Raw genomic sequence first — 9,606 nt, 5'->3', positions numbered from 1 at the left:
AAAAAAAATGCCACTGGTAATTTGATAGGGATTTCATTGAATCTGTAGATTGCTTTGGGCAGTATAGTCATTTTCACAATTTTGATTCTTCCAATCCAAGAACATGGTATATCTCTCCATCTGTTTGTGTCACCTTTGATTTCTTTCATCAGTCTCTTATAGTTTTTGGGTACAGGTCTTTTACTTCCTTAGGTAGGTTTATTCCTAGGTATATTAGTCTTTTTTGTTGCAATGATGAATGGGATTTTCCCCTTAATTTCTCTTTATGATTTTTCATTGTTAGTGTATAGGAATGCAAGAGACTTCTGTGCATTAATTTTTTTTTTTTTTTTGGCAGTACACGGGCCTCTCACTGTTGTGGCCTCTCCCGTTGCAGAGCACAGGCTCTGGACGCGCAGGCTCAGTGGTCATGGCTCACGGGCCCAGCTGCTCCATGGCACGTGGGATCTTCCCGGGCCAGGGCATGAACCTGTGTCCCCTGCGTCGGTAGGTGGACTCTCAACAACTGCGCCACCAGAGAAGCCCATGTGCATTAATTTTGTATCCTGCAACTTTACCAGATTCATTGATTAGCTCTAGTAGTTTTCTGGTAGCATCTTTAGGATTCTCTATGTATAGTATCATATCATTTGCAAACAGTGACAGTTTTACTTCTTCTTTTCCAATTTCTCTTCCTTTTATTTCTTTTTCTTCTCTGATTGCCATGCCTAGGACTTCCACAACTATGTTGAATAATAGTGGTGAGAGTAGACATCCTTGTCTTGTTCCTGATCTTAGAGGAAATGCTTCCAGTGTTTCACCATTGAGAATGATGTTTGCTGTGGGTTTGTCATATATGGCCTTTATTATGTTGAGGTAGGTTCCCTCTATGCTCACTTTCTGGAGAGTTTTTATCATAAATGGGTGTTGAATTTTGTCAAAAGCTTTTTCTGCATCTATTGAGATAATCATATGGTTTTTATTTTTCAATTTGTTAATATGGTGTATCACACTGATTGATTTGCATATGTTGTACAATCCTTGCATCCTTGGGATAAATTACACTTGGTCATGGTGTATGATCCTTTTAATGTGCTGTTGGATTCTGTTTGCTAGTATTTTGTTGGGGATTTTTGCATCTATGTTCATCAGGGATATGGGTCTGTAATTTTCTTTTTTTGTAGTATCTTTGTCTGGTTTTGGTATCAGGGTGATGGTGGCCTGATAGAATTAGTTTGGGAGTGTTCCTTCTTCTGCAGTTTTTTTGGAAGAGTTTGAGAAGGATGGGTGCTAGTTCTTCTCTAAATGTCTGATAGAATTCATCTGTGAAGCCATCTGGTCTTGGACTTCTGTTTGCTGTACGATTTTTAATCACAGTTTCAATTTCATTACTTGTGATTGGTCTGTTCATGTTTTGTATTTCTTCCTGGTTCAGTCTGGAAGGTTATACCTTTCTAAGAATTTGTCCATTTCTTCTAGGTTGTCCATTTTACTGACATAGATTTGCTTGTAGTAATCTCTTATGATGCTTTGTATTTCTGCAATGTCCATTGTAACTTCTCCTTTTTCATTTCTAATTTTATTGATTTGAGTCCTCTCCCTCTTTTTCTTGATGAGTCTGGCTAAAGGTTTATCAATTTTGTTTATCTTCTCAAAGAACCAGTTTTTAATTTTATTGATCTTTGCTATTGTTTCTATTTCATTTATTTCTCCTCTGATCTTTATGATTTCTTTACTTCTACTAACTTTGGGTTTGTTTGTTCTTCTTTCTCTAGTTCCTTTAGATGTAAGGTTAGATTGCTTATTTGAAATTTTTCTTATTTCTTGAGGTAGGACTGTATTGCCATAAACTTCCCTCTTAGAAGTGCTTTTGCTGCATCCCATAGGTTTTGGATCATTGTCTTTTCATTGTAATTTGTCTGTAGGTATTTTCTGATTCCCTCTTTGATTTCTTCAGTGATCTCTTGGTTATTTAGTAATGTATTGTTTATCCTCCATGTGTTTGTGTTTTTTCCTTTTTTCCCCGTGTAATTGATTTTTAATCTCATAGCATTGCAGTCAGAAAAGATACTTGATATGATTTCAGTTTTCTTAAATTTACTGAGGCTTGATTTGTGACCCAAGATGTGATCTATCCAGGAGAGTGTTCCATATGCACTTGAGAAGAAAGTGCATTCTGTTGCTTTTGGATGGAATGTCCTATAAATATCAATTAAATCTATGTGGTCTATTATGTCATTTAAAGCTTGTGTTTCTTTAATTTTCTGTCTGGATGATCTGTCCATTGGTGTAAGTGAGGTGTTAAAGTCCCCCACTATAATTATGTTACTGTCGATTTCCTCTTTTATAGGTGTTAGCTGTTGCCTTATATATTGAGGTGCTCCTATGTTGGGTGTATATATATTTATAATTGTTATATCTTCTTCTTGGATTGATCCCTTGGTCATTATGTAGTGTCCTTCCTTTTCTCTTGTAACATTTTTATTTTAAAGTCTATTTTATCTGATATGAGTATTGCTACTCCAGCTTTCTTTTGATTTTGATTTGCATGGACTGTCTTTTTCCATCCCCTCACTTTCAGTCTGTATGTGTCTTTAGGAGTGAAGTGGGTCTCTTGTACACAGCATATATATGGGTCTTGTTTTTGTATCCATTCAGCGAGCCTGTGTCTTTTGGTTGGAGCATTTAATCCATTCACATTTACAGTAAATATCAATATGTATATTCCTATGACCATTTTCTTAATTGTTGTGGGTTTGTTTGTGTCAGTCCTCTTTTTCTCTTGTGTTTCCCACTTACAGAAGTTCCTTTAGCATTTGTTGTAGAGCTGGTTCAGTGGTGCTGGATTCTCTTAGCTTTTGCTTTTCTGTAAAGCTTTTGAATTCTCCATCAAATCTGAATGAGATCCTAGCCAGCTAGAGTAATCTTGGTTGAAGGTTCTTCCCTTTCATCACTTTAAATATATCATGCCACTCACTTCTGGCTTGTAGAGTTTCTGATGAGAATTCAGCTGTTAACCTTATGGGAGTTCCCTTGTATGTTATTTGTTGTTTTTCCCTTGTTGCTTTCAATAATTTTTCTTTGTCTTTAATTTTTGTTAATTTGATTACTTTGCTTCTCCTTGGGTTTATCCTGCCTGGGACTCACTGTACTTCCTGGACTTGGGTGGCTATTTCCTCTCCCATGTTAGGGAGGTTTTCGACTATAATGAATAGCCAATTGATTCAAATATTTGCAAATATTCAAATATTTTCTCAGGCCCTTTCTCTCTGTCTTCTCCTTCTGGAGAAGGAGAAGACTGTAATAGAATGTTGTTGCGTTTAATGTTGTCCCAGAGGTACCTTAGGCTGTCTTCATTTCTTTTCATTCTTTTTTCTTTATTCTGATCCATGGCAGTGAGTTCCACCATTCTGTCTTTCAGGTCACTTATCCATTCCTCTGCCTCAGTTATTCTCTATTATTTCCTTCTAGTGTATTTTTCATTTCAGTTATTGTATAATTCATCTCTGTTTGTTCTTTAATTCTTCTAGCTCTTTGTTAAACATTTCTTGCATCTCCTTGATCTTTGCTTCCATTCTTTTTCCAAGGTCCTGGATCATCTTCACTATCATTATTCTGAATTCTTTTTCTGGAATGTTGTCTATCTTCACTTCAGTTAGTTGTTTTTCTGGGGTTTTATCTTGTTCCTTCATCTGGTTCATAGTCCTCTGACTTTTCATTTTGTCTGTCTTTCTGTGAATGTGGTTTTCATTCCACAGGCTGCAGAATTGTAGTTCTTCTTGCTTCTGCTGTCTGCCCTCTGGTGGATGAGGCTATCTAAGAGGCTTGTTCAAGCTTCCTGATGGGAGGGACTGGTAATGGGTAGAGCTGGGTGTTGCTCTGGTGGGCAGAGCTCAGTAAAACTTTAATCCACTTGTTTGCTGGTGGGGCTGGATTCCCTCCCTGTGGGTTGTTTGACCTGAGGTGATCCAGCACTGAAGCCTACCTGGCTCTTTGGTGGGGCTAATGGCAGGCTCTTGGAGGGCTCAGGCCAAGGAGTATTTCCCTGAACTTCTGCTGCTAGTGTCCTTGTCCGTATGGTGAACCACAGCCACCCCCTACCTCTGCAGGAGACTCTCCAATACTAGCAAGTAGGTCTGGTTCAGTCTCCTATGGAGTTACTGCTCCTTCTCCCGGGTCCTGATGCGCACACTACTTTGTGTGTGCCCTCTAAGAGTGGACTCTCTGTTTCCCCAGTCCTGTTGAAGTCCTGCAATCAAATCTCGCTAACCTTCAAAGTCTGATTCTCTAGGAATTCCTACTCCCGCTGCCAGACCCCCAGGTTGGGAAGCCTGAATTGGGGCTCAGAACTTTCACTCCTGTCGGTGTACTTCTGTGGTATAAGTGTTCTCCATTTTGTGAGTCACCCACCCAGTAGTTGTGGGATTTGATTTTATTGTTATTGGGCCCCTCCTTCCATCTCATTGCAACTTCTCCTTTGTCTTTGGATGTGAGGTATCATTTTTGGTGAGTTCCAGAGTCTTCTTGTTGATGATTGTTCAGCAGTCAGTTGTGATTCTGGTGCTCTCCCAAGAGGGAGTGAGTGTACGTCCTTCTACTCTGCCATCTTGAACCAATCTCTGAAACACAGATTTTTATACCTTTCTTCTTTTCTAAATAGGAACTGAAAATACAAGCAAACAGAATCCAACAGCACATTAAAAGGACCATACACCATTATCAAGTGGGGTTTATCCCAGGAATGCAAGGAATTTTCAGTATACGGAAAACAATCAATGTGATAAACCATATTAAAAAATAGAAGGAGAAAAACCATATGATTATCTCAATAGATACAGAAAAAGCTTTTGACAAAAATCAACACCCATTTATGATAAAAACCCTCCAGAAAGTAGGCACAGATGTAACTTACCTCACCATAAAAGAGGCCTTATATGACAAACCCACAGCCAACATCGTTCTCAATGGTGAAAAATGGAAACAATTTCCTCTAGGATCAGGAACAAGACAAGGTTGTCCACACTCACCTGTATAATTCAACATAGTTTTGGAAGTTTTCGCCACAGCAATCAGAGAAGAAAAAGAAATAAAAGGAATCCAAATTGGAAAAGAAGAAGTAAATCTGTCACTGTTTGCAGATGACATGATACTATACATAGAGAATCCTAAAGATGCTACCAGAAAACTACTAGAGCTAATCAATGAATTTGGTAAAGTAGCAGGATACAAAATTAATGCACAGAAGTCTCTTGCATTCCTATACATTAATGACATAAAATCTGAAAGAGAAATTAAAGAAACAATCCCATTTACCACTGCAACAAAAACAATAAAATACCTAGGAATAAACCTACCTAAGGAGACAAAAGACCTGTATGAAGGAAACTATAAAACACTGATGAAAGAAATTAAAGATGATACAAACAGATGGAGAGATATATCATGGTCTTGGATTGGAAGAATCAACATTGTGAAAATGACTATACTACACAAAGCAATCTACAGATTCAATGCAATCCCTATCAAACCACAAATGGCATTTTTCACAGAACTAGACCAACAAATTACACAATTTTTATGGAAACACAAAAGACCCTGAATAGCCAAAGCAATCTGGAGAAGGAAAAATGGAGCTGGAGGAACCAGGCTGCCGGACTTCAGATTATACTACAAAGCACAGTAATCAAGAGAGTATGGTACTGGCACAAAAACAGAACTATAGATTAATGGAACAGGATAGACAGCCCACAGATAAACCCACACACATATGGTCACCTTAATTTTGATAAAAGAGGCAAGAATATACAATGGAGAAAGGACAGCCTCTTCAATAAGTGGTGCTGGGAAAACTGGACAGCTACATGTAAAAGAATGAAATTAGAACACTCCCTAACATCATACACAGAAATAAACTCAAGATGGATTAAAGACCTAAATGTAAGGCCAGACACTATAAAAGTCTTAGAGGAAAACATAGGCAGAATACTCTATGACATAAATCACAGCAAGATCCTTCTTGACCTACCCCCTAGAGTGTTGCAAATAAAAACAAAAATAAACAAATGGGACCTAATGAAACTTCAAAGCTTTTGCACAGCAAAGGAAACCATAAACAAGATGAAAAGACAACCCTTAGAATGGGAGAAAATATTTGCAAATGAATCAGCTGACAAAGGGTTAATCTCCAAAATTTACAAGCAGCTCATGCAGCTCAATATCAAAAAAACAAACAACCCAATCCAGAAATAGGCAGAAGACCTTAATAGATATTTCTCCAAAGAAGATATACAGTTTGCCAACAAGCACATGAAAGCATGTTCAGCATCACTAATCATTAGAGAAATGTAAATCAAAACTACAATGAGCTGCTCCTCGCCCCCCGCCCTCCCTGTGCTGGACCCTGGTCCTTCGTGGCTGGTTCCTGGCCGCCATGGGCTTGGAGATGGAGCCGTTGCTCCTGGCCTGGAGCTATTTTAGGCACAGGAATTTCCAGCTCTGGGCAGATCTGTGCATGCAGATGCTGGAGAAGTCCCTTATGACCAGATTGAGCACACTGAGGCACATGGTGAAGTAATTTGTACAAAGTTACAAAGCTGACAGCCTGGATTTTAAAAGCACGAGCACTAAATGAAGTGGTGTACATAGATGAAATTGATGTAGATCAGGAAGGAATTGCGGAAATGATACTGAACAAAAATACTATTGCTCACATTCCATGTCCTGGAACATCTCTGAAACTCCCTCGAACTAACCTGACAGGAGGGTATAGTCCAGCTGTCAGGCTAATCACTCAAGCTGGAATACCCACTACAGGTTTCCTTAGACCCAGCACACAAAGTGGAAGGCCAGAAACTATGGAACAGGCCATTAGAACATCCAGAACTGCCTACATAGCTTGCCCTATCACCAGCTCATCTGGAAGATTTTTTAGGCTGGGAATGGTTTCCATGCTTACAAGTCCAGACGGACCTTTTATAAATTTATCTAGACTGAATTTAACAAAGTATGCCCAGAAACCTAAATTGGCAAAGGCTTTGTTTGAGTATTATCTTTCATCATGAAAATGATGTTAAGACTGCTGTGGATTTGGCTGCCCTTTCCACAGAGCATTCTCAGTACAAGGACTGGTGACGGAAAGTGCAGATTGGAGAATGTTACTACAGGTTAGGAATGTATCTTGAAGCAGAAAAACAATTCAAATCAGCCCTGAAGCAGCAGGAAATGGTAGATACATTTTTCTACTTGGCAAAAGTTTACATCTCATTGGATCAACCTGTGACTGCTTTAAATCTTTTCAAACAAGGCTTAGATAAGTTTCCAGGAGAAGTAACCCTACTTTGTGGAATTGCCAGGATCCATGAGGAAATGAACAATATTTTATCAGCCACTGAATACCAAAAAGAGGTTTTGAAACAGGACAACACTCAGGTAGAAGCCATTGCATGCATTGGAAGCAACCATTTTTATTCTGATCAACCAGAAGTAGCTCTCCGGTTTTACAGGCGATTCCTGCAGATGGGTGTTTATAACTGCCAGCTTTTCAACAACCCAGGGCTCTGTTGTTTCTATGCCCAGCAGTATGATATGACTCTGACCTCATTTGAACATGCCCTTTCTCTGGCTGAAAATGAAGAGGAGGTAGCTGAGGTCTGGCACAACTTGGGACATGTAGCTGTGGGAATAAGAGATATGAATCTGGCCCATCAGTGCTTCAGGCTGGGTCTGGTTAACAACAATAACCATGCAGAGACCTACAACAACCTGGCCCTGCTGGAGATGAGGAAGGGCCATGTCGAACACGCAAGAACACTGCACAGTTGCAAGCTGCTTCATCCTTAACACCCCACATGTATGAGCCGCATTTTAATTTTGCAACAGTATCTGATAAGATGGGAGAACTACAGAGGAGCTACATTGCTGCTCAGAAGTCTGAAGCAGCATTTCCAGATCACCTGGGCACTTATCACTTTATTAAGCAGTTAAAGCAGCATTTTGCTTTGCTCCGATTTTTCCTCAGACAAAAGATATTCTTATGGAGGGACATTATGCAAGGGAAACAGTAGTGTATATATATGTGTTGTACAAACCTGTGCTTGATATTAGTGAAGGTGACATAAGGGAAATTAAACCAGGATATTTAAAACTTTATAATAATAACTTTATAAGATAATGTTATAAAAGAAAGGATTTAAGCATTTGTAAACAGATTATGAAATCTACCATATTATATGGTAGATGTTTGTTTATAATGTTTACAAAACATTTTCATGAATTTCCTCAAATTTTTATAAATTCACATTTTTAATGTCCTTTATCTGACCATTAGCTATCACGTAGCTTAAAGGGTCTGAAATCTGCCTTTAAAATTGCACTTTTATGACTAAAAGTGTATATATACTTATCCTTGGTAGAGACTTTAGAGATTAAAAATTGTACTTAAAGCTATTTGTTATCAAATGCTTTGTGAGACACTCTAATTTTTCTTATATATTATGCTTTAAAATAAATGTGTATAAAACACCAAAAAAAAATTACAATGAGGTATCACCTCACACCAGTCAGAATGGCCATCATCAAAAAATCTACAAACAATAAATGCTGGAGAGGGTGTGGAGAAAAGGCAATTGTCTTGCACTTTTGGTGGGAATGTAAATCAATACAGCCACTATGGAGAACAGTAGGGAGGTTCCTTAAAAAACTAAAAATAGAACTACCATACAACCCAGCAATCCCACTACTGGGCATATGCACTGAGAAGACCATAATTCAAATAGAGTCATATACCAAAATGTTCATTGCAGCTCTATTTAAAATAGCCAGTTCGTGGAAGTAACCTAAGTGTCCATGGACAGATCAATGGATAAAGAAAATGTGGCACATATATACAATGGAATATTACTCAGCCATAAAAAGAAATGAAATTGAGTTATTTGTAGTGAGGTGGCTGGACCTAGAGTCTGTCATACAGAGTGAAGTAAGTCAGAAAGAGAAAAACAAATACCATATGCTAACACATATATATGGAATCTTAAAAAAAAAAAGGTTCTGAAGAACCTAGGAGCGGGAGATGAATAAAGACGCAGATGTAGAGAATGGACTTGAGGACATGGGGAGGGGGAATTGTAAGCTGGGACGAAGTGCGAGAGTGGCATGGACATATATACACTACCAAAAGTAAAATAGATAGCTAGTGGGAAGCAGCCACATAGCACAGGGAGATCAGCTCTGTGTTCTGTGACCACCTAGAGGGGTGGGACAGGGAGGGTGGGAGGGAGAGGCAGGAGGGAGGAGATATGGGGATATATGCATATGTATAGCTGATTCACTTTGTTGTACAGCAGAAGCTAGCACAACATTGTAAAGCAATTATACTCCAATAAAGATGTTAAAAAAAAAAAAAAGGAACTGAAAATAACACATTGTTGTTGAGGAAGGTGATCTTCACGTCTTACTCCTCCACCATCTTGAAGATCTCTGAAAACAGCACATTTTTAATTAAGTTTCTATCTATTTACTGTTAATCTCATTAGAAATATGTTGTGCTTAACTCTATCACCTTGTGTTTGTTTCCTATTTTCCTTTTATGCACCATTTTCTTCTTACTCCTTTTCTATCTGTTCTCCTAAA

At 38.5% G+C, this 9,606-nt stretch overlaps 1 pseudogene across 1 annotated transcript; it reads left to right on the top strand.

Annotated features, from left to right (window-relative positions):
- The first annotated feature begins 6,409 nt into the window (after positions 1 to 6,409).
- On the top strand, positions 6,410 to 8,042 carry LOC307053795 (tetratricopeptide repeat protein 8-like; annotated as a pseudogene). Its single transcript has one exon. The product of its transcript is annotated as a tetratricopeptide repeat protein 8-like (transcript).
- Positions 8,043 to 9,606: the final 1,564 nt, after the last annotated feature.

The sequence above is a fragment of the Hyperoodon ampullatus genome (genome assembly GCF_949752795.1).
Source record: "Hyperoodon ampullatus genome assembly, chromosome: 5".
NCBI lineage: Eukaryota > Metazoa > Chordata > Mammalia > Artiodactyla > Ziphiidae > Hyperoodon > Hyperoodon ampullatus.
The sequence above is the reverse complement of the archived record's forward strand: the minus strand, read 5'-3'. Positions and strand labels throughout refer to the sequence as shown.